Source organism: Dipodomys spectabilis, unplaced genomic scaffold (genome assembly GCF_019054845.1).
Source record: "Dipodomys spectabilis isolate Male_0828 unplaced genomic scaffold, ASM1905484v1 ptg000148l, whole genome shotgun sequence".
NCBI lineage: Eukaryota > Metazoa > Chordata > Mammalia > Rodentia > Heteromyidae > Dipodomys > Dipodomys spectabilis.
Window position 1 is genome coordinate 6065045 of NW_024870825.1, and position 24697 is coordinate 6089741.

At 39.0% G+C, this 24697-nt stretch overlaps 2 pseudogenes; one reads left to right on the top strand and one right to left on the bottom strand.

The window, feature by feature from the left end:
• LOC122118341 overlaps positions 1-24697 on the bottom strand; it is a 48465-nt pseudogene that overhangs the window by 9897 nt on the left and 13871 nt on the right.
• On the top strand, positions 18991-19566 carry LOC122118363 (annotated as a pseudogene).

Genomic DNA, 24697 nt, shown 5'->3' on the forward strand with positions numbered 1-24697 from the left:
GGTCAAGGCTAGCACTCTACCACTTAAGCCACAGCGCCACTTCTGGCTTTTTCTGCTTATGTGGTGCGAGGAATCAAATCCAGGGCCTTAGGCATGCAAGGCAAGCACTCTACCACTGAGCCACCTTCCCAGCCCTGCTTATCTGTTTTTATTCATGAGCAAGAGATTTCTGGTGTTAATTCAGGACAACTTGAAACAACTTTCAGTTTGGACAAACCTAAGTTTGAAAGTGAAAGCTAACAAACTTAGTTTCTCGGAAACAGCTTTGGTGTTAGAAAAACAGGCCCTTTCTCAAGGCAGTGACTGGAAAGCAGGTTTTCATCATTTGTACATTAGGCTGCTTGAAAGTTTTCTTGGAAGTTGGTTTTTTGTTTTTTAAATGCTGGATACAAAGAAGACATATTTCCTCCTTTGCTTGTTGAATTAGTTCCCAGTCTGTGTCCTGAAAATTTTCGAATAGTCACAGATCAAAGTATATATGTTGAGTGATTTCAGAGATGTTCCAAATATTAATGTCTTACATACAGACAAGAATGTGAAGGTAGAATATGGATGTGTGTTTGTGTGTGTGTGTGTGTGTGTGTGTGTGTGTGTGTGTGGCCTAATATATGATATATCCTGACAAGGTCTCATGTGTGCTTGAGAAGAAAGTATTCTGGTGTCAGAATATAGAGTACCTGAATATTGGTCTATCATGTTTCTCATGTCTCTTTGGATATTTTATTATTAGTAGTAGAATGTTAAACATACCTATCATAGTGTTGCTGACTAGTTCTTTCAGTTATGCCAGTGCTGGTGTGTGTGTCAGGTTGTTTGGACTCTGAGGTTGGCTGCTTATTGATTTATTATGAGCTTATTTTTAAGGTAAATTGGTCTTTGTTTTGATCTGCCGTGGCAGCTTTTCACTGAATGCCTATGTAGTTACAAACATTGTGGTCATTCTGCTTGTTCTGGAGACCATTTTGGTGACCATTTCCCATCCTTTCACATAGATCTTATATATGTTTGGAGCATGAATTCAGTTAGCATTCTGCAGGATCTTTTCTTCTTTCCATTCAGCCAAAAGACGTCTTTTAATGGAAGTGTTCAATTTATTTACATTTAAAGCAATTACTGATAGGAAAATACTTTTTATAGCTTACTGTTGTTTTTTTCTACCCCTGCTTATGTATTTTTTTATTTGAAGTATTTAACCTAATTACTAAGAAGAAAAGATTTATTATAGCTTACTGTTGATTTTTTTCTATGTGTGTTAGTGGGTTAAAATATAAAAATAAAGTCTATTATAATCTCACCTCAAAATTCTTTTTTTTAATTTTAATTTTAATTTTTTGTGAAGATACTGTACAGAGGGGTTACAATTACATGGGCAAGATAATGAGTACATTTCTTATCAAGCATTGCAGCCTCCTCCTTTGTTTACCCTTCACATCCCTTCCCAGCCTCCCCCCGCCCCCGCCACCCAATCCCCCCCACACACACCAAAGTTGTAAAGTGAGTTCTCAACATGACACTTGTACTTCTCATAGTTGCAACAGGTCCACCTGTATCCTTAAACGACTTGTTTTTCCCCGTCTCCTCCACAAATTATACCAACATCAAATATAGTGAAAGCAGGGGTTATACTGTGGGGGAGGGACATACAAAGCAACAAAGAAATAATCTTGTAAATGCATTAGAAACAAATGCACAAAAGAAAAAAAATTTAAATACATATCTAAAGTTTCATTTTCCTCACATCACATTATCTGACCTTTTCTGCTTGACTCATACATATACTAGATATTACAAATAAAGGAAACCATGGGACCTATGTTTCTTTGGGCTTGGCTTACTTCACTTAATATAATTTTTTCCAAGCCTTTCCATTTCCTAACAAATGGGGCAAGGTCATTCTTTCTGATGGAGGCATAGAATTCCATTGTGTATATATACCACATTTTCTTGATCCATTCATCTACTGTCACCTCAAAATTCTTGAGAAAGAAATGGGTGTGTTTCTAAGAAGAACTGAAATGCCTATTGCAAAAATACACCTGTGATGACAAGAATGAAAACACAGCAGAAACAGGAGCAATACAATATGACTAATCAGTTGTTTGGTAATATTTTGTTGCTCAAAAATATTCTGAGTGGAAAGCAAACAATATGAGAAAGGAGAAATTAGAGCTAGAAAGGTAGAAATAATTTGGGCTGAGTTAGTGTGAAGAGGAAGACTATTGTTCTCTTCAAAGTTTATTATGGACAGATGAATCAAAGGAGAAAAGATGACATCTAAGCTAGGTATGTAGCTCAGTGTAAGATCCTGGGTTCCATCCTCAGTAACACAAGAGGAAAAAAATAGATTAAGAAACAAGAGATAAGTTCCCATGTCCACATCTCCAATCTCCAGCAAAATGCATTGCCATGTAAAATTTCAGCTGTTGTGCCTTTGGGGGGAAGAATTACATCATGTGGTGTGTGCAGCTGTTCTCAGAGTAAGCTGCTCTTTCCAAACTGGGAGATCATCAACACACTATCTGCAAACTGCAAGTAAGCTGTCAGTAGCCCAGTGTGTTCTTAGCTAACCCTAAAAAGGCATGCATTCTTCACAGGAAAATGTTCTCTTAAAAACCCTTCCTCCAAGTAATTGCGATACTAGGAATGGTACAACGTGATTAATAATATTATTTTTCTTAATGCAAATAATAAATTATATCAAGTTGGATATTAAATATGAGTATTGAGTTATAAAACTTTTGTAAAATGTGAATTAGTCAGCAGCACATGGTGTGATGTTGTATCATCAGCCAAATAGGAACAGACAGGTTATATTAAGGTTTGATAAATTTGCAAATCTATCAAGTGATTGACAGTTTATACTTATACTAAATATAGCCACTCATGGCAAACCGTTACTAGAAATACATGGATATGCACATTTTAATTTAAGCAACTTGTAAGCAATATTCACATAATAGTCATGAATGCAAAATATCTTCCGTGTTCAAGTGTGAGTACTCAAACACTTCGCACTGAATATTGAGTACTCCTGACGATTGGTGGAATGAGACCCCTCTACATTTACAAGGTTGGTGTCCCAGCACTGACCTCTAGTGGTTACTTTGTATTTTTCCCTGCCACATCCCTAAGGTTTAAGTATTCAAAGTGGCAGAGATGACATCCTCATGTTGGTGGCTGGATCATTTATTCTATTCCTTCAGAAAGCATACAGACAATGAAGAATAGCAAAACACAGGAGATGTCTTTGAAGCACATGACATTGTGGTATTGTACTTATGACACACTTATTCTAGACAGCACCCCTAATCCCTCCTCCTTCCTTGGTGAATTCTCTAAAACCCTCTATTGAATCATAATGTCTTTTGTCTAGCTTGATCACACACCCTTCTGTTTTGATACCCTCCTAGATAAGTTGGGGTTTTATTACTGGAGTACTAGCAATGGTGCCCAAGTAGGAAAGGAAAGGTACTGGAACACAGTGTTTTACAGATGTCTTTCACAGCAGACGGAATGATACCTGGTTTCCTCACTCACAACCAAAGCTCCCTCACATTGGGACCTTGTTTATAATTGTGCCTGCCTTGTGAGTCTTGTCTGACTTTTGTTTAGTTCATGAGAGCCTCACCGTGGAGCTGCTGAGGGGGAGGGGAGTGTCAGGGTTTTGAGTTCTCTTAGGTCAATCTGGAAAAACCAGGTGAATCTGAAATAGCTCCCAGTCATTCAGATGGACAGCACAGATGATATTATAACAGCAGGAAGCAAATGGGAATATTTTACTATCAGATCCTGGGGTAGAGGGGGTGTACTATGAATGGAAGGAAAGCCAAGGCTACTTGAAACAATATACTAAGCCACTTGCAACAATAAATGCGGGTCATATTAAGTGGAGAGGGAAATGCATGAACGGTCTATTTAAAGAGAGCTCAAAAAAAGTGAATAGCCTCTAGTTATTAAATCACCACTGACTTGAGTTATTCAGGGGTGTATTTGGGAAATTGTGCCTAGCATACCTGCACCTTGCCTCTGTATATTGGGAAAATTAAACATTTTATATTTAAAATGGTTTTCCAGGCAACATAAAATCATAAGAATCCACTACCTTATCTCAAACTATATGTCTTATCAATAGAGAGACAAAGTCAATGAATGTATTCATCATTTACCCGTGACACCTGGATAGCATCCAAGGGTTAGGTGAGGTCATTCTGGGACATTGACACAACCTCACTTGCAGTGAAAGTGGACTTTGGCATTCTAGACAGAAATGTAATCTGACTTAGAGCTGGAAACAACCCGTCTGAACCTGCCAAATATACAGTGGAAGCATGCTTGAGCATAGCAGATTTTACTGAGGATGGCGGGTTTAAAAATTGTATTTTTAATTAAACCACCCAACAACAAATCCTCAAAGAAACAACTGCCCAATAAGTAAGTGGGCGAAAGACTTAAAGAGAAGCTTCTCTGAAGAAGAAAGAAGGATGGCCAATAGACACATGAAGAAATGTTCAACATCCCTAGCCATAAAAGAAATGCAAATCAAAACAACATTGAGATATCACCTCACTCCAGTTAGAACAGCAAAAATCAAGAACTCTAACAACAACAGATGCTGGAGGGGATGTGGACAGAAAGGAACCTTACTTCATTGTTGGTGGGAATGTAAACTTGTTCAACCACTTTGGAAAGCAGTATGGAGGTTCCTCAAAAGACTCCACATAGAGCTCCCCAATGACCCAGCAATCCCACTTTTGGGCATTTACCCAAATGATCACAAACAAGGCCACACTAAAGCTACCAGCACAACTATGTTTATTGCAGCATTATTTACCATAGCTAAGACATGGAACCAACCCAGATGCCCCTCAGTAGATGAATGGATCAAGAAAATGTGGTATATATACACAATGGAATTCTATGCCTCCATCAGAAAGAATGACATTGTCCCATTTGTTAGGAAATGGAAAGGCTTGGAAAAAATTATATTAAGTGAAGTAAGCCAGGCCCAAAGAAACATAGGTCCCATGGTTTCCCTTATTTGCAATATCTAGTATAGGTATGAGTCAAGCGGAAAAAGTCAGAGAATGTGATGTTAGGAAAGCGAACCCTCAAATATGTATTTTAATGTTTTGGTTTCTTTCATGCATGTGTTTCTAACGCATTTATAAGATTATTTCTTGGTTGCTTTGTATGTCCCTCTCCCACAGTGTAACCCCTGCTTTCACTATATTTGATGTCAGTATAACATGTGGAGGAGATGGGGACAAACAAGTCGGTTAGGGATTCAGGTGGACCTGTTGCAACAATGAGAAGTACAAAATGTCATGTCAAAACCAGCTTTACAATGTCGGAGGGGGGGGGAGGGGGAGTATGATTGGGTGGGGGGGAGGGGGGAGGCTGGGAAGGGAGGTGAAGGGTAAACAAAGGAGGAGGCTGCAATGCTTGGTAAGAAATGTATGCATTATCCTGACCATGTAATTGTAACCCCTCTGTACAGTATGTTCTCAAATAAAATAAAATAAAATTAAAAAAAAATTGTATTTTTAGAAAAACTCATCTGTGTCTTCATTTTTTTTTTATTGTAAAGATACTATACAGAGGGTTACAGTTGCATGAGTGAGGTAATGAGTACACTTCCTCTTGAACATTGTTACCCCCTCCATTGTTTTCCCCCTACCATCCCCTCCCTCCCTCCCTTCCCCGAGGTTCTTTTTTTTCTTTGATTGTGATTAAGTGATTACATAATTTCTGGAAATTCACAGTATTGTGGAATAATGATGCTCATTTAAAGTCACAAGTTCATTCTAACTTTCCTGGAGCAAATTGTCTATCACAGTCTGTAATATATAACGGTGTTCACATGTTATATACCATATATGTGATCAGCAGCATGGGGATATTTAGTAGTGGTTCAACCAGATGAGTGGGAGTTCTTTGTTTCTTAAGTCCTGTTAGTTTTGTCCTATCACCTAACATTTTGGATTTAGCATCCACTTATCAGGGAGACCATGTACTGTTTGTCTCTTTGTTCCTGGCTAACCTCGCTCAACATGATTCCTTCTAGCTCCATCCATTTCCCTGCAAATGCCATTATTTTGTCATTTCTAATGGCTGCATAATATTCCATTGTGTATAGATACCACAATTTTTGGATCCATTCATCTGTGGTGGGGCATCTAGGTTGTTTCCATATCCTAGCTATTGTGAACAGTGCTGCAATAAACATGGAGGTGCACGTGTCTTTGTGTATTGGTTCCTGTTGTTCAGGGTAGATGCCTAGAAGTGGTATGACTGGGTCGTAAGGGAGGTCAATCTTTAGCTTTCTAAGGACCCTCCAGACTGCTTTCCAAAGTGGTTGTATAAGTGCACATTCCCACCAGCAGTGTAATAGTGTTCCTCTTTCTCCACATCCCCTCCAGCATTTGTCGTTGGCTGATTTGTGGATGTGGGACATTCTGACTGGGGTAAGGTGGTATCTCAGGGTTGTCTTTATTTGCATTTCCTTCACCACCAGGGATGATGAACATTTCCTCATGTGTTTCTTTGCCATTTTTATTTCTTCATTTGAGAAGTCCCTCTTTAGTTCCCTTGCCCATTTAGTAATTGGTTTGTTAGGTTTGGGAGGGATTAGTTTCTTGAGTTCCCTGTATATACAGGATGTTAACCCCTTGTCTGATATATTGCTGGTAAATATTTTTTCCCAATTCGTTGGTTGTCTTTCTAGCTTAGTTGCGATAGATTTAGCTGTGCAGAAGCTTTTTATTTTAAGGTAGTCCCATTTGTCGAGTCTCTCTCCAACTTGTTGTGACCCTGGGACTCTGTTCAGGAAGTTCCTTCCTGTGCCTATTAGTTCAAGTGTGTCTCCTACTCTGTCCTGCAGTAGTTTCAGAGATTCAGGTTTAATGTTAAGGTCTTTAATCCATTTTGAATTGATGTTGGTGCATGGTGATAGGCTGGGGTCCACTTTTAGTTTTCTGCATGTGGCTGCCCAGTTTTCCCAGCACCAGTGGTTGAAGAGGCTGTGTTTCTTCCATTGTATGTCTTTGGCTCCTTTGTCGAATATCAGCTGGCTGTAGGCCTGTGGATTTATTTCTGGATCTTCTATTCTGTTCCATTGGTCTTCGGGTCTGTTTTTGTGCCAGTACCATGCTGTCTTTGTGATTATAGCTCTGTAGTAGAGTTTGAAGTTCGGCATGGATAGCCCTCCCATATTGTCTTTATCCCCTAGAATTGTTTTGGCTATTCTAGGTCTTTTGTTGTTCCATATGAATTTTTGGACTGTTTTCTGTATTTCAGTGATGTACGTCATTGGGATTTTAATAGGAACTGCATTGAAGTTGTATATTAGTTTTGGAAGTATTACCATCTTTACTATATTAAGTCTGCCTATCCAGGAGCATGGGAGGTCTTTCCATTTCCTAGTGTCTTCTTCAATTTCTTTCTTTAACTTTTTACAGTTCTCATTAAATAGTTCTTTTACATCTTTGGTTAGGTTAATTCCTAAATATTTTATTTTTTGGGAGGTTATTGTGAATGGGGTTGCTCCCTTTATTTCCCTCTCTTCCTGTACATTATCAGTGTATAGGAAGGCAACTGATTTTTGTGGGTTTATTTTGTATCCTGCTATTTTGCCGAAGTGATTTATGATTTCTAAGAGTTTGGGGATGGAGTTTTTGGGATCATGGAGGTATAGTATCATGTCGTCTGCAAAAAGGGATAGTTTAACTTCTTCTTTCCCTATGCGGATCCTTTAATGTCTTTTTCTTGCCTTATTGCCCTGGCTAAGGGTTCTAAGACTATATTGAAGAGGAGTGGAGACAGTGGGCATCCTTGCCTTGTTCCTGATTTTAGGAGAATTGGTTGTAGCTTTTCCCCATTAAGTATAATATTGGCTATTGGTCTGTCATAAATGGCTTTTATTGTTTTTAGAAATGTTCCTTCTATTCCTATTTTCTCCAGAGCTTTTAGCATGAATGAATGTTGAATTTTATCAAAGTCCTTTTCTGCATCTGTGGCGATAATCATGTGATTCTTGACCTTGGCTCTGTTGATATGTTGGATTACATTTATTGACTTACGTGTGTCTTCATTTTTTATGTTATCCCCGACTGACTAATGTAAACTGGCTCACTTGTCTTTTCTTTTTTTTAAGTTGGTGAATATCAATTGTACACAATGACAAGTTTCCTTGTGACAGTTCTGTATACACGTAGAAGGTACTTTGACCGTAGTCAATCCTCTTTTGCTTTCTCTTCAACTCTTCGCTCCCCTTCCACCTTTCCCTTAAGTGTCACTAACCCTTCCTATTTCCATGATCTTTGGTTTTATTTTCTTCAGAAGTTCCACAGATAAGAGAAAATATGTTTTCATGGGAATGGTTATTTCACTAAACATTATCTTCAGTTCCATACATGTTTCAACAAATAGTAGTTTTACTCTTCTTAGGCGGAATAAAACTTTATTGTTTTATTTCATGCTCACACACATCCATATATGTGTGTGTATATAAATTTCCACATGTGGAAGACTGACACATCTTTGGTTAAGTTTATGCACTGTGTGTGTAAGGAAGAACATGCTACACTTGTCATCCCCAGTCTGACCTTTTTTGCTCACATGATGATCTTTAGTTTTCTGTTCCATTGGTACATATGTGTCACATCCTGTGACTACTGTGCTGTTTTGATTACTGTGGTTTTGATGTATGTCTTGTAGTTTAAAATATGAGTCTTCTAACTTTGTGTCTTTCCAAGCTTTTTGTTTGCACTATAGGATAACCTTAAGCATAAATTTTAAGCTTGGCATTTGTGAGATTATGACAAAAAGTGCTTTAAATATGTGGATTGTTTTAGTGAGCATTGCCATTTTAACAATGTAAAGTCCTCCAATCTATGAAGATTAGACACTTTTTAGTCATAATAAATTATTTTTTTATTGTGAGAATACCGTACAGAGGAGTTACAATTACTTGGGCAAGATAACGAGTACATTTCTTATCAGGCATTGTTGCTTCCTCTTTCCCATTCCTTCCCATACTCCCCCACCTCCTCCCACCCGATAATAAATTAATTTTTAACAATGCATTGTAGTTTTCAGAGTATAAGACTTGTAAATATTTAGTTAAATTTATTCACATTGTTGTGCAGGTCCTTGAGCTTGAACTCAGAGCCTGGGCACTGTCCTTGAGCTTTATTTTGCTCAAGGCTAATGCTTTATCACTTTTTACCACTTGAGTCACAGCTCCACTTTCAGCTTTTTGGTGGTTAATTGGAGATAAGAGTCCTGTGAACATTCTTGCCTGAGCTGGCTTTGAATTGTAATCCTGAGATCTGAGTCTCCTTAGTAGCTAGGACTATAGGCATGAGCCACTAGTGCCTGGCCATATTGTTTTCTTTTTGATGCTACTGTAAATAGAGTAGTTAAATTCCTTTTGGGATTAATACTATTGAGTAGAAATAGGGATGCAGATGAAAAATGTTATAGTTACTTATCCTGATTGAATTTACTTTTCAAAGAAAAGTTTTATGATACTATATCTTTAAAACTTCAGCTTAGTCTATCTCTGTACTTAGTTTATCTCTGCACTTCAGACCTATTATTTCTCTCAACTGTTCCTTATTTTTTTTCCCAGGTAGAAGAGCTAGTTCATTTATCTCTCAATGTTTTGACAAAATGACTTCTGTTTAGTTTCTTCTGCATTCTGGAGAACTGTTAGATGGAACACTGGAACGTCTCTGGAACATCTGCCCACAGGTCAAATGAGACAAAATAATTTCTTATAACAAAACTGTTCTACTAGTAAGGAGCAGAACCCACCTGGCATTCAATACAACGTATTCTAGTTCTCATACTTAGACGAGCATGATGTGAGGTCCAGTTACAAATGACACCGTTTATTATGCTGTTTGTGTGGCCTTCTTCTTGGTCAAAGATTTGCTTAGTTGCCATACCCTTTTTCTCCCTTTCAGAGTTCTGGTAAAGCTGTTTGGAAATTTTGCCCACAGTTTTATTATGGAAGAGGAATGGGGTGAAACTTTCTTGCTTTTGTCTTGGCCTTTCATTACTTTCTTATCTGTCTAACTAGCTATCTACCTACCTATCTATATTTAGTACTGAAATTTGAAATCAACTAAGTTTTGAAATATTTGAAATCAGGCCCTATGCTTGCTCAGCTTGTTTACTTGGTTCATACTCTACTACTTGAGCCACTCCTCCTTTTTGCTGGTTATTTTGCAAATAGATCCTAACAAACTTTAATATCCAGATAATCAGATCCTTCAGATCTCTGCCTCTTGAGTAACTAGAATTTCAGACATGAACCACCAGTGCTTGGCTCTTTTCTTAGTTTATAAAAGGCTTTTAAAAGAGATGGTGCCTAAAATGTCTTAGTAAAGTGAGTAACTTGTTCATTAATGTAGGAAAAAAATTAAAGGAATATTGAAAGACTACGGTAAAAATAAATATTAAAAAGTACTGCGAGGTACCTGAAAATACTAAAAAATAAAAAAAGGTACTTGTTTCCTAGAACTTAATGGGGACAGCACACCTCAGTGACCTGCCTGTACTGGATGACCTTAACAAATGTCATTTACTAATGTAGAAGGTTCTGTTAGCACTGTAGCACATGAACAAACCCTCACATTCAGTATCACACACAGGAAGGTATTTTGATTCTGCTGAGACGATGAACTTCTGTCAGACTTAGAAGCAGACCTGTTCTGAAATGTTGGGGGAATTTATTTACTGAATGCATCAGTGGAGAGCCTGGCGTGGTGGTGCACAGCTGCAATCGCAGCACCTAGCAGTTGAGGCAGAATAGTGGGGAGTTCAATGCCAACATGGCCTACATAGTGGGTTTAAGTCCAGCCTAAGCAGAATGAAGCAAGCTAAAAATATAAACAAAACCAACCCAACCACAGAACAGATAAAAACAAAGCAAAAACAAACAAGTAAAAGGAAAAGGAAGAGAAAAAAGTGAAAATGGATATACCCAGGCTGTCTGAACTAATGTTGGATATCAGTACAGGTTCTGGCCTTTGATACAAAGACTTTGGTGGCAGATGGTACTGACTGTGGTATTATCTCTTAAGCAGTTATTTCTCTTTTTTTCTGTTTTAGTTTTCTGTACCATTTGTCTTGTATATACGTTTATCTGATCTGTGGAAGGGAAAGGGAATCACAGAAACAGCAGGACAAGGGCTGAATTAATGCAACAATGATACTCACTAGACTTTATGTTGGAAATGAACTTTACAGCTTGGGAGGGGTGGGGAGAGTGACAAGCATGAGTAAATGAGGGAGGGGGTAATATACTCATTACCTTACTCATATAACTCATTACCTTGCTTATATAACTGTAACCCCCCTGTTCATCAGCTTTATAATAAATTTAAAGAAAAAGACATTTGAAGTGCTGTTGTTCTGGGCTAAAGAACTATAGAATCTGGAGCTGGTTTTTGAAGAGTCTGCTACTAAAAACTTTAATATGAAATTCATCTCAGTTCAAAATCTGTATGAGTTTCTTGGTTTTAATTGATTTATTTTCTGGTACATCTTAAGGAGGCATTTTATACTCAGTAGCTCAAAGAAGGAAATAATAGCTAAAAAGCAGAACAAAAATGTAGTTAAATATAGGTCTTTTAAAATTCTTAGCTCTCAAATCTAATAAAAGGACAAAGCAGACCCTTGAGTGAAAACATGGCGGTGAGGATATCTAGCACTGTGTGAATGAGACAGAAAAGTCGGTGCTAAATACAATAACTATATATAAAAACACCTACTTAACTAAAGACAGTTATAAGTGAAATCTTGGTTACACAGCTGAAAATTTGCTTAGAGTGAATGTGCCTGATTTCTGACAAAATCACTTTAAATAGTGATTTATTAGTACTGCCAAAAAGTATGAATGACATTTTCAATAGGGTACCACATTGCCTTTAAGCATAAGCTTTCCAATAATTATTATTGGAGGCTGAATGTAAAAAGTTCTGTAGTTCTGCTCATTGAACATAAGTTCTGAAGAAAAATGACCAGAAGAGAAAGCCTATGTTTCTATGAAAAGTTAAACTTTCACATCAAAGAACATGATGATTTAGCACATTTTTTTCTTCTTGTGATTCTCCATTTGTTGCTGATGTGGATTGGTTAGTTCTCTGATTCACTCACTATGACGTTCATCTTGTTTCTAGAAAGAGAATGTGAAAATAAAAATCTTGTGCAGAATAAATTAGGATGAACAAATTCAATGTATGCCTAAACAAACATATTGAAAGTGAAACTCCTTTGTACAACTACTTAAAGACAATAAAATAAATTTAATAAAATAAAAAGAATTTGTTCAATAAAAGTGAGATAAGTTCCCCCTTTTTTATATCTAGCTGAAGGCATGGCTGAAGTCGTAAGGCACCTGCCTAGGGAGAATGAAGCCCTGAGTTCAAACCCTAGTACCATCTCTACATCCTACATTCTTGTTACATAATTAATATAAACGGGTACTTTTCCTCATCATTAGAAAATCATGCTCAGAAAATTATTATTTAAAATATTGTTGTTGCCTTCCTGCATCATATAAGGTGGACAAAATAAAACAAAAGCTCATATAGGACCAGGGAAAACAGGAAAATACCTACCATCTGGACACACTGCTGGTGAATAGAGTTAGGGAGTTTTCCTACTTAGGAGGTTGGTCAGAGACATGAAGACACAGAATATTGCAAATATAAAATACCTATGGACCTTATGAGGCAAAGTAGTCATGTACAGCACATTTGCTTGTGTTAGGCCCCATAGCAGTTTCTATTATGAAATTATAATTTTCTCAATTGAAAAAGATGATTGTATCGTTTTCTCTCACTAGATAAAGAAGTGATATTTGATACATATAATGCACCTTGTATGATTATTTATTGTTGTACATTGACTGATTTGTAAAAGACCACTAGCAATCATTAACTAGAAGTGACAGGAACATGAAAAAAAGGAAATCTTTAGTTGGTTTTCTGGTTGCAAATTTTTCTTTCCTGGACCAAGAGCACTAACTTGAAATTTCTGTCATTTATCCCTGCTCATTGGATAAGAAAATTGAGAAGACACAATGAACTACCTGGATTTTTAGAGCCAGGGCCTGGTTTTTCTCTCCTATTAATTGAGCTCTAACCTTCTTCATGTTCTCAGTCAATTGTTCTACACAGTTCTGAAAAGTCTGTTCTTTCTCTTCCATCGTACGCTGGTATCTTCCTTGTATTTCTTCCACAATTTTTTGTGTAACCTGTGAATTTTCAGCCTTTGCACACTCCACTGAGAATAAGATGGATAAAATAAAGTAATATTACTATATTCTTCTCTTTTTATTCAAATGTTAATTATGTTGATATCTTTATCTATCTCTATGATCTATTTCACAGTGCTAGAATTTGAACTGAGGGCCCAGTGCTTCCTAGGTAGGTACACTAACACTTCAGCCATGGTCCCAGCCCTTTATGTTTAAATATTTCTCAAGTGGGTCTTTCGTTTAAGCTCTGGTTGACCTGGAACGTCATCTTCTTATTTATGCTTTCCAGCTGGGATGACCAGATCACACCACCACACATGCTGCTTTTAGTGGTCCACATGGGATCTTATAATGTGTTGCTTGGCTGTCCTATAATTATGATTCTATTCCATCCCCTGAGCAGTTAGGATTCCAGACATAAACCACCATACCTGGCCCTGAGGACAGTAATTCTTCTAGTGTGACATACTTTCTCATGTTTAGGTAGAGCTTTGAAAGTGAAGTCAAATCTTTTGCTATTCTTGCACTAATTTAGAGATCAGACTTGGGTCTGAGGAGAGGGTTGTGGTTACTCTTGGGCTTTATTGACAACGAACATCAAGCCTTGGCTTAATATAAATTGCTCTTCTGAGTGAAGCACTTCTGCTAGGGCTCTGGAATGTGGTCCCTGCCTATATCTTCTATATATAGAATGCAGTCTAATTGTTATAGATAGTCCTTGGTAATGTGAAAACCATTATTTTGAGGAATTCACATTTGCTAAAATTAAATTTCAAAAATTAAAAAAGGGACAATCCCCCTTTAAGTTTAGCAGAAATGACTCCTTGACCAATCTTTACCTAAGGAATACCTATGCCAAAAACGTACTGTTCACTTTCTATCTACTTCTGTCTGTTTTCACAGAATTCATACCAGAGAGGATGCCTAGAAGTAATTTGTAGATGAGGGGACAAAAGGCTGCCTTAAACAGGCTACCTGATAGTTTCCTATTCTAAAACACAAATCAACAGCAAAACATATACCTCCTCCACAGGAAATGTAAATGACTTGGTATACAGGATGTGTGTAAGTTCACTAAAACATTAGTATTAGTAGTTTACATAAACAAGAAAGGAAAGCTTTTACATGTCTCATTTCCTTTCCACTTCAACTCCATTTGGGCCAAGTTTAAGGGCCATCTATATGCAGACACATTTCATGTTCAAGCTTGGAAACTGATCATTGCATCTGTAGCATAACAACAGGCTCTATGAGAAGCAAACTTTGATCTTTGTATATTTTACATTATAATACCTGACTGTTTCATTTCTCTATTCCTTTTCATGTCCTGAGACTGTTTCTTATACTTTCTTCTTTCTTCATTGATTTCCTCCTGAAGACGTTGCTCTTATTCCTAAATAGGGAAAAATATAACTAGGTTACATACATAAAATGATTTTACATAGATTGCTATGTAACTCTCAAATGGCATTCTCTTTCATTCCTTAAATAAATCTACTAGATTTTGAAATACCACTGTAACTTCTTTCTTCACTTGGTGTTAATTCCCCTTGAGCCCCTCCTGTGTTTGCTATTATTTTTATAGAACTTCTTTCCATCTTCAGAAGAGGTTTATTCATATAGTCCTTGAAATACTATAGCTCCAGAATTTATCCTTGGGTTTCATGTATAATTATCATAGTTGTCTGTTGTTTAACCTTTTGCCTTATATAAAATGGATTTTCATCTCACAGTCATAACCAATGGGAAGATTTCTACATGGTGCTGAAAAGCAGGGAGTTGTATGATCCTGAAATTTATTTCAAGCCTGGGAGAAAGAATTGAGGAGGTCAGAAGAAGAGCTATCCAGACATCTGGGCAGATGTCTGTCATCTTCATGGATTTAGAGTAAGGCCCAGAGAACAGGTGGGGAATAGTGGTATGGACATTTATCCAGAGTGTTCAAGGAAGAGACGGTTTCTGTTCCTATGTTATCAGGGTATTCCATGAGCTTATGACACTGTAGGTAACTAAAAAGAAAACCACTATTGTCTCCATGAGGCAGAAAATAAATGCTATTGTTCTATGAGGTATGAGACAGTCAAGTCCTTAATTATTACTTATTTGTTTTTGGGTCCGCTAGTGTGGCCTGAATTCTGGGCCTGGGCGCTGTCCCTCAGCTCTTCAGTTCAAGGCTAGAGCTCTACCACTTGAGCCACAGTGCCACTTCCAGCTTTTTTTTTCTGCTTATGTGGTGCTGAGGAATAGAACCCAGGGCCTCAGGCATGCAAGGCAAGCGCTCTACCACTGAGTCACCTTCCCAGCCCAATTATTACTTATTACTTACTTAAAGTGTGATCATACAATAGTTTCTGATCCATTAGTCAAGAATACAAATCTGTAGCATATGCAGAGCTTGTTTTCCTGGATCTTTTCAATTGATGGTTACTTAAGTGGGGTGATGTCATGACTCAAACTTCATGAGGAAAACTTGTTTGTAGAAGACATTTAATGAACATGCATAGACTGGCAGGGATAGATATGTAAAGAGAATCAAATCTATAGGAAAATGTCTGGCTGTTTATGAACTTTATTTGGTTCTAGATCTTTAATCTCTGATTTGTGTATTGCAACCATTAGAGTAAAGAAAATTAGGCAAACACATGAAATACCTACAGTTTAAGGGCAAGATTCCTGTCTTCTTATGCTATTAACTGAAATCTTTCCTGTTCTGCTTTCCAATTCAACAACTGGACAAGTTCCTGATAATTCTTTTCTTTAGTTTCCATTATCTCCTCATACTTCATTTGTACTTTCTCCAACGGTTTTCCCCTTGCTTGTGCAGATTCGGCTTTTTCTGATCCATTGAGGAAAAATAAACACAAAGAAATGAAGTATACAGAATTAATAATGTTGTTTCCTCCTTCTTCAAACACTTATTGAGTATTTCGCTATTATATAGAAGAATTTCACCAGGAGAACTGTTCCTTTTGGGGTGATCATAATGCCTCTGATGTATTATTTCACATGAGACATAGCATGAGAAGTGAAGACTACCTGTTTCTTGCTCTGCTCTAGTTCAAAGGTCCAACGTGACTTAAATCTGAGAATGAGCACTAATAACTCCAAATACTAATATAGAGATATGAAAAAACCTTCTCTGATATAGGTACTTCCACAGATGCCAGATCTTTCTTCATTCAGGGTCCATGTGGTACATTTTCCCCACTGAACATGAGCTATTTATTTATTTATGTCGTTTCTTTTTGTGTTTCTAGAGATTGAACCCAGGATATTGCACTTGCTAGGCAAGCACTTTACCATTGACCTACATCTCAGACATGACTATTCAGTTATTAACTGTACATAGTCTACAAACTAAAATTAATATGCTTTGGCATTGATGGTTAATATAGACTTCTTATTAAATTCAATACCTGTGATCTATTGGCCACTGGCAGTAGTACTACCCTACTGTGCCCCAAAAGTTTGTTAACTACTTATGGCATACATATTTCCTTTAGTAAGAGCATGGGGTTGAGGAATCTAGAAGTACGATATGGATGAAAATGTAATCTACTATCAGGAGGAACCCAATAGCTCTCCATTATAAATGTACTTCACTTAAATAATTTATTATATCCTATAGTATAAAATGCTGATGATTTTAAATATAGGATCCAGGAAAGTGTATATCAATCAATTAAAATGTAGGTAAGAATAGGGGCTGGGAAGGTGGCTCAGTGGTAGAGCGCTTGCCTTGCATTCATGAGTCCCTGGGTTCGATTCCTCAGAACCACATAAGCAAAAGGAAAAAAGCCGGAACTGGTACTGTGGCTCAAGTGGTAGAGTGCTAGCCTTGAGCTGAAGAGCTGAGGGACAGCGCCCAGGCCCAGAGTTCTGGCCCTACGACTGGACCCCCCCCCCCCCAAAATGTAGGTAAGAATTAAATAGATAATGTTAGATGATAACAGATTGCTTTCTCTATTTTATCTTTGCAAATTTTGTGGCTTAACAAATGTACAAGTGTGAATTTCCAGTGTAGATGTGTAGCAATCATATGAGTTTTCAGTGTCTTTCAGTGTCTTCATTACATTTGGACTTGGATGTGAGGTTATAGAAATGGAAACTAAATCCATGCTCTAAACATTTTGTGACAATTATGTATGTGTTAAGACATTTGTCTCTATATCTCCTCTCCATATAGTGGATGTCCACCTGAAGTCTTCTGTTCTCTTCTTTGAATCCCTCCTCAAGTAGTTGTTTCTGTTCCAAAGAGGGAAAAGGAATATTAAAGATTATAAAACTTATTAATACATTCCATATTGCTTCCAATATTTGCTGAAGAACTTTAACATTTGACCTTAAATTCTGTCCTCCATCGGTTTCATTATCCATCTTTCTCTCTGAAGTCTTCTATACTTGTTACAATTTTCTGTTTTTCTGTTAAGTTTTTTTTTTAAATACTTTTGCTGTAAAACAATTCTGGAATCTTTGAATATGAATGGAATTCATTGCAATCTAAATGTTTTATTAGAAAGCAACAAAATGGTTTGTGCAGGATTATATTCTACATGCAAATGGCTTGTAATAGAGAGTTGAAATAGGAATGCAATAAAAGTGGTGTTAGAACATATGGGCATGAGCATTTTTTATTCTGTATGATTCTGTAACCTTTCTACTGTGGTTTTAATTCAGATTGTGAGTGCTAAGGATATAATGAAATACCCGGAGTTTAAGAGCAATAGTCTTCTCTTGAATTGCTAATAACTCTTCCCTTTCCCTCTCCATTTTCTGAGTCAGCTGTTTTATATGTTCCTGATAACAGCTTTCTGTTCCATAATCTGCTCATTCTTCTTTTTTCTTTCCCCAGCAGTTTTGCAGTCACCTGTATAGCTTCAGCCTTTTACACACCACTGAAAAGGAAAGGCAGAGAAATGTTATGCACGATTGCAATGTTCTACAGGCTGGATAGTAGTGTTCCATCCAAACTCTATTTAGAAACCTTCTTAAATTATATTTTTATTATATTTAAGTAGTTGTACAAAGAAGTTACCATTCAGCAAATCACTTTATAAATGCAATGCATCTTGGTCAATGGAGACTTGTATTTTTTTGATTTATATGATGATTATAGATTTATATCTATATTATATAGATCTGTATACAGAGATCAAAGTCTCTGTAATGAAGTTATTATGTTTTAAGAAAACAAAGATGAATACTCCTTTGAATATATGTCCAAATTGTGATACAGCAAGATCATATAGTTGTTCTATTTCTTTCATAAGGAATGTCTATAATAATTCTCAGAGTGACTGCACTAACTTAAATTCTAGCCAATTGTGTATGAGGGTTCCTTTTTCTCCCCTTGCATTCTTGTTGCTGAGTATGGTGAGACTGAATCTCAGTGTAGTTTTTAGTTACATTTCATCTCTGGTTAAAGATGTAGGCCATTTCTTCCTTTTTGCATCTATTGGTCATTTATAGGAGGGTGAATGGAAACAGTGAGAAAGTTTTAATATGCTTAAAACACTTCATACAGATGTATAAAAGAGAATAACAAAACTCAGAAATGGACTCATTACCTTGCTCATGTTATTGTAACCTCTCTGTACAGTATTTTCACAATAGAAAAAAAACTTATTTAAAAAAAGAGTAACAACCCTTTGCCTCCGGACTTCTCTGGAGCCAGCAGCTGCCCGACCAGGGGCCCGGGGCCGCGGGCTCAGCCGAGGACCATGGGCTCGGTGTCCAACCAGCAGTTTGCAGGTGGCTGCGCCAAGGCAGCGGAGAAGGCGCCCTAGGAGGCGCCTGGGGACACCGCTCTGGCAGCCGAGGAGCCGCAGCTGCTGCACGAGGCCGGCATCTGTAAGTGGTTCAACGTGCGCATGGGGTTCGGCTTCCTGGACGTCTTTGTGCACCGGAGTAAGCTGCACATGGAAGGCTTCCTAAGCCTGACGGAGGGAGAGGCTGTGGAGTTCACCTTGAAGAAGTCTGTCAAAGGCCTAGAATCCACCGAGTCCCTGGGGCCGCTGGGGTGTTCTGTATTGGGAGTGAGGCTGCCAAAGGGGAAGACCATACAGAGCCGCAGATCCAAAGAAGCCAGGTGCTACAATTGGTTTAGACCATCATGCCAAGGAATGCATGCTGCCACCACAGCCCAAGAAGTGCCACTTCTGCCAAAGCATCAACCACATGGAGGCCTCCTGTCCACTGAAGGCCCAGCAGGTCCCCAGTTCCCAGGGAAAGCCTACCTACTTCAGGGGGAAGAAGAGATCCACAGCCCTGCCCTGCTCCCCGAGGCCCAAAATTGAGCCACCAGAGTCAGGGGGGCTACTCTTGCTAGCAGGAAGTTTCAAGGAGCAGGCATCAATTGGCAAAGTGGAGAAAGTGGGGATATGGGGTGGGTTGGAGAGTAGCTGGCACTGCCATACATCTCAAGCCGGGATGTCCCAGCATCACCCCATCTTCTCTTTTGATGATAGGAACTCCTATCATGATCTATCCCAATTCAAGTGAGGGGCTTTGGAGGAACCACCTTTGAAACCTGCATACTTTATACGATAAGCTTCGCCCACCCCACTTGCTCCCCCCACCCTCAAGCCTCCAGCATCTAAAAATGACCTAGATTGGCAAGTTATTCCTTTAAAGAAGGATGTGTCTGAAAGACCCCAGACTCACTGGGATGCTTTCTTCAACGGGAGGGCACTCCAAGAACCAAGACTCCAAACCAGCAGATGCAATAAGCAAGAGGAGTTTATTAGGTGTTTGGGCAAATGGGCTCCCTGTCCAAGGCAGACTGGAAGCCCCGAGCAGCAGTTACAGGCACTTTTAAAGACAAAAACCACAGGATTAGCATAAGACCCCAGGCTCCCCAGGATTGGCTCAGGTTAAAAATTATCATATACTCCAGCAATCATTTTGTTGTGTGGGAAGTCTTGTAACACCAGTCATAAACTGGTTGGCTCTCTAGGGGGAGGCTTCCCTGGGGGGGGGGGGGAGTCCACATAGTTACAGGCTCGTGATTGGTTGACATTTGACCTAGTTTGCTGGGCTCTCCAGATGGTCCTTGTCTTGAGCCCCCTGCTGTGAGTTTTTACACAGGAATTCAGGAGAACATACTCTTTTGTTCTTTATCTATGTTTGCAGACCTTGTCCCTGGGCCGGCCTGCATCTGGACTTTGTAACTTTTTACTTATTTCTGGGAGGGGAAGAGTCAGTGTTAGCGCAAGCAGGTTTACAGAAGCAGAATTAGCAGTTAGCATATTGTAAAATGAACATAGCCCCAATTTCAATCTTTCATTCCCTCCTCTTGTCTTTGGACTAATTTTAATCTTAAAATTTGGGGTGTCTCTATATTATGTTGTGGGGTGTCAGTTGTTCTCAATGCTTGGTATTTGGATCTCAGAACTAATGGACGGACTGAGCTGATCTTTTTCTTTTACAAGTCTGTTGAGTATACAAGGTCCGATTGTAATGAAAGTAATAGTACCAGGGCCCCTTACACATTTTTTTTTCCACCAGTCCTGACTACGTGTATCACAGTTAACTTAATTTTATACCAGCTGTACTTGTAAGCTCCAATTTTAAGACATACTCATTCCATCTGCGACATACTTAAACTTTCTGAGGTTTGTCTTAAAGACAATCCTTACTTTTCAAATCCTTTCTTATCCAAAGGGGATATCAATTTTTCCCCAATTCCTTTCCCAAGGCTTTCTTTACTAACCCCCTCTCCTTTTCAGTTTATTACTTCCATTGATAACACACTCAGGTTATTACCATACCAGAGCCAAACTAGGCTGTGACCATAGAGTGGATTTCCAGTCACTATGCACTGAATTGCCTAAGGCAAGCAAGCCAGTGATATCCTTGTCCCCAATATCCACTGTGGGAAGAGAGGGTTTCTGGATATCACCTAAAAGAATGTCCCACAAGATCTTGGATTTAGCAGCAGTCAAACAGGAAGCAGACTCAGGTGATGGAATCAGGCAGGAGTTTCTCCAGGTGACTGTCAGGCCGTCGTTGAACTTTACCCATTAGGGTATGCAGCAGCAGCAGCAGCAGCAGCAGCAGCAGCAGCAGCAGCAGCAGCAGCAGCAGGGTCTCTAAGTGGCTCCGAGGGACTGTCACACCTCATGCTGGGCTGTAAATTCCTACACAGACTGGTTAAAGATACATTGCATAGGCTTGGCAGGTTTTGATCCTGCTGGTTTTTAAGATCTTTAAACAATAGCCCAGGACAATTTACCAAAATCACAACTTTTTTACTAACCAGATATTTTTGTAAATAGACACAGAAGGCTCAGTCTTGTAACCATCTCTGACAGATGCAGTCTCCACACCTTGCACACCGACAACTGTTAACACTATTTTTTATGCCTTTTTTTAAAAATTATTTTATCTATTTTGCCTCATTTCTCCAAAACTGACTCTGGACCCTTGATCTTAAAATGGGGGTAGAAGAGCGAAGGTCCATCTTCTGTAACTTTTTCAAGCTGACTTCAGGGGCATTGATCTATCTTACCTAGCCAGGAACCTATAACCTTAGCCTATTTTACAAAGAGGCCATCAGGGTTAGATGTCATTAAGAACAATATTTTGACAACTGCACAGACCTTTTCTCCAGCTACAGCAGTGTAGCTTGTTTAGCACTCTGGTTTGCAAAAACATCCTTTTGGATGACTTAGGAACGTGATCTCTAGTGACCCTAACAATGCCTAAGTTACCTTTGCAGGCCTTTAGACAGATATCAATGGACTCTCTGGTTTACAAACTTTTTCCTGAGCAGATGAATTTCATGTAGCTGATGTCAGCTCAATAGTTACTGCCAATTAAAGCTTTTGGCACATAAAGGGGTTGAGATTTAAAATATCCCCCACATTTCATAACATTAGCTTTTTACTATCACAGAGGACTGGCAAGTGGCAAGTTCCTGTTCCTTACAAGGTAGTCATGAACATTAGGCATGCTTACAAACTCTTTTTATGACTTCCCGGCTCTGACCAGTTTTGAAGGGCCACGCACAAATGACTCTAGGATCTGACATTTCTGCCATCCAAGCAGTGGCTTACTGCCTCTGGATGCTCCTCCATTGCTTTTGTCCCAGGAGTGTCTTTTTCACTTTGGGATAAATGCCTCATTGGCATTTCCCTTTAGCTGGTCGCTGGACTTGAACTCAGGCCTGAGCACTGTCCCTCAGCTCTACAGCTCAAGGCTAGCACTCTGCCACTTTGAGTCCCAAAGCAACTCTGCTTGCTCTTTCAGCACTCTGCTGGTTGAGTAGAGGTGACAGTCTCACAGGGACCTTTTTGTGCCTGGGTTGGCTTTGAACCAGTTTGCAGATCAATGAGTCCTACAAAAGGCCACTTTACTCCAATTAAAAGCAACAAGGTGGTCAACATAGAAGTAGCTTTTAAGCATGCTCTTACCTAAAACTTATTGAGAGTCAAAGTTACATCTGACAAACTTTTAAGAATCCTCTGTGGTTTGCTCTGGACTTTGCTGGAAACTTAAAAAAAACAACATATAAGAGCAAACTGGAATGGCAATTATTTTGATAATCCTAATTTTTCCTCTGTGCACATTGAGGCCAATGTTAAGAACAATTTTATTTTTAAACTTTATATCCAGAAATCCATTTCTAATTTTTTTTAAGGCCTTCCTAATTTTAATGTTAACACATCCAAGGGGAAGTTTAGCAATACTAATCAGATCATCACATCACTCATTTTAACCATCATGTTTTCAGTCTGTATCTGCAGGGAAAAGAGAGAGAGAACAAAGATGGGCCACTCAGCCCCTTCTATGGAATGGGCACACATCCAATCTGACTCTTTAGGGTTAGATGAACTGCGTTTGTGCCAGCTTGCCCTCTTTCACCATGTGTGGACTCCTCCCAGGACCTGTCCCACCATGCATGACCAGCTGAACTGCACTTCTGCTCGTTCACCCCTCACCCCTAAAGATAGGTCTTCTGTTGGCTTTTAAGTTTTCCCCCGTCTCTTCTCTTGGTTCTCGAATGAAATACACAGTTTTAGACAGACAGAACAGGTAACATCTTTGACAGTGTTAAACTAACCTTTACATTTAAATTTTAACTCACCCAATTGTTACAGCATGCTGACAATTCTTATCACAGACATACACAAAACACTCACACGGATCTTAAAGCACGCAAAAATCAAAATCAGTCGTACGTACACCTTCTAAAGTTTTTAAACAAAAATTTAAGACAGTATTTCTTTTAAACTAGGTACCTTTGTTGGGCTTTATTTTCCCAGAGCTTGTTTGTCTAGCAAGGCAATTCACTAATTAGTCTTTTTAATCCCTTCTGTTGGAGGAGGGCTGGGGGAGGGGGCCACTTTAAACTGGCCAGATTTTTTTTATCCAATTTCAGACAAGAGCACTTTACAAATTGTTACATTGTCAGGACTAGCTGAAAAAGTCCAAACTAGGTACACAGCCTTCTACACCCTCCCTGCTGGCAGCCTCCACAAGGAGAAAATGCAGCCTGAGGCTTGAAGGGAACCGAACTAGCCCAGTAACCTTCCATGCCTCACAGGGAGGGAGGCACAGCAGGTCTGTGACCAAGCCCAGCTGGAACTTTTATTCCCCCAGAGATGTTTAAAAAAATAACAAAAACACAGATAAACACAAAAACCAAGAATCCACATTTAAAACTGGTACCAATTCTAAAACAGAACTAGACAAGGACTGAAGGCTGAGTTGGGGACTAATGGGCCCCAATTTATCCCTACCGGAACTCTGTGCTGCTCCCACTCAGCAAGCTGAATCCAGAGTCTGCTGAGTGAGCCTGCCACACTCACCCAGAACTTCCCTACCCCAGAAAACATAAAACAAACACACACTAAAGTTAACAAGACAAATAAGTGGCCACAAAGACAAAATCAAGTCTCAGTGAATGGGGCGACATCTCACCACCATTTACTTACCAGGGGGCTCAACCCCCCCTACTCAACTCCGGAGGATTTTTCTCTTAGATTCCTGCAGACGTTGACCCAGGGGCCTTCCAAGGTGGAGGAGAATTCCCAGTCATCTTGGGGCAAGGGAAAAGAAAAATCCCTAGCGGCCGTCCCCTCAGACTGACAGGTTCTCCCCCACGCTCAGACCCCCTAGCCAAGGCCCGAGGCTGAGATCTAACTGGGGCCACTCGCAGGTGGTCAGTGGCAATTTCATAATTGACAAACAAGCAAGTTACAAAAGCGGAACCAGCAGTTTTCAAACAAACTAGGACAAGGTCTCAGGTGTCCTAGGAGTGGACTCACTTGTTGTCCCATCTCTATAGAGAATACAAAACACACACTAAAAACAAGTAACACTAAACAGAGACAGACAAAACCAGACACCGCGCGGCAACCGAGTGCAGATGAGGAAGGAATTACAGATGGGAGTGGCCAGCCTTGCCTTAACTCCCCAGAACAG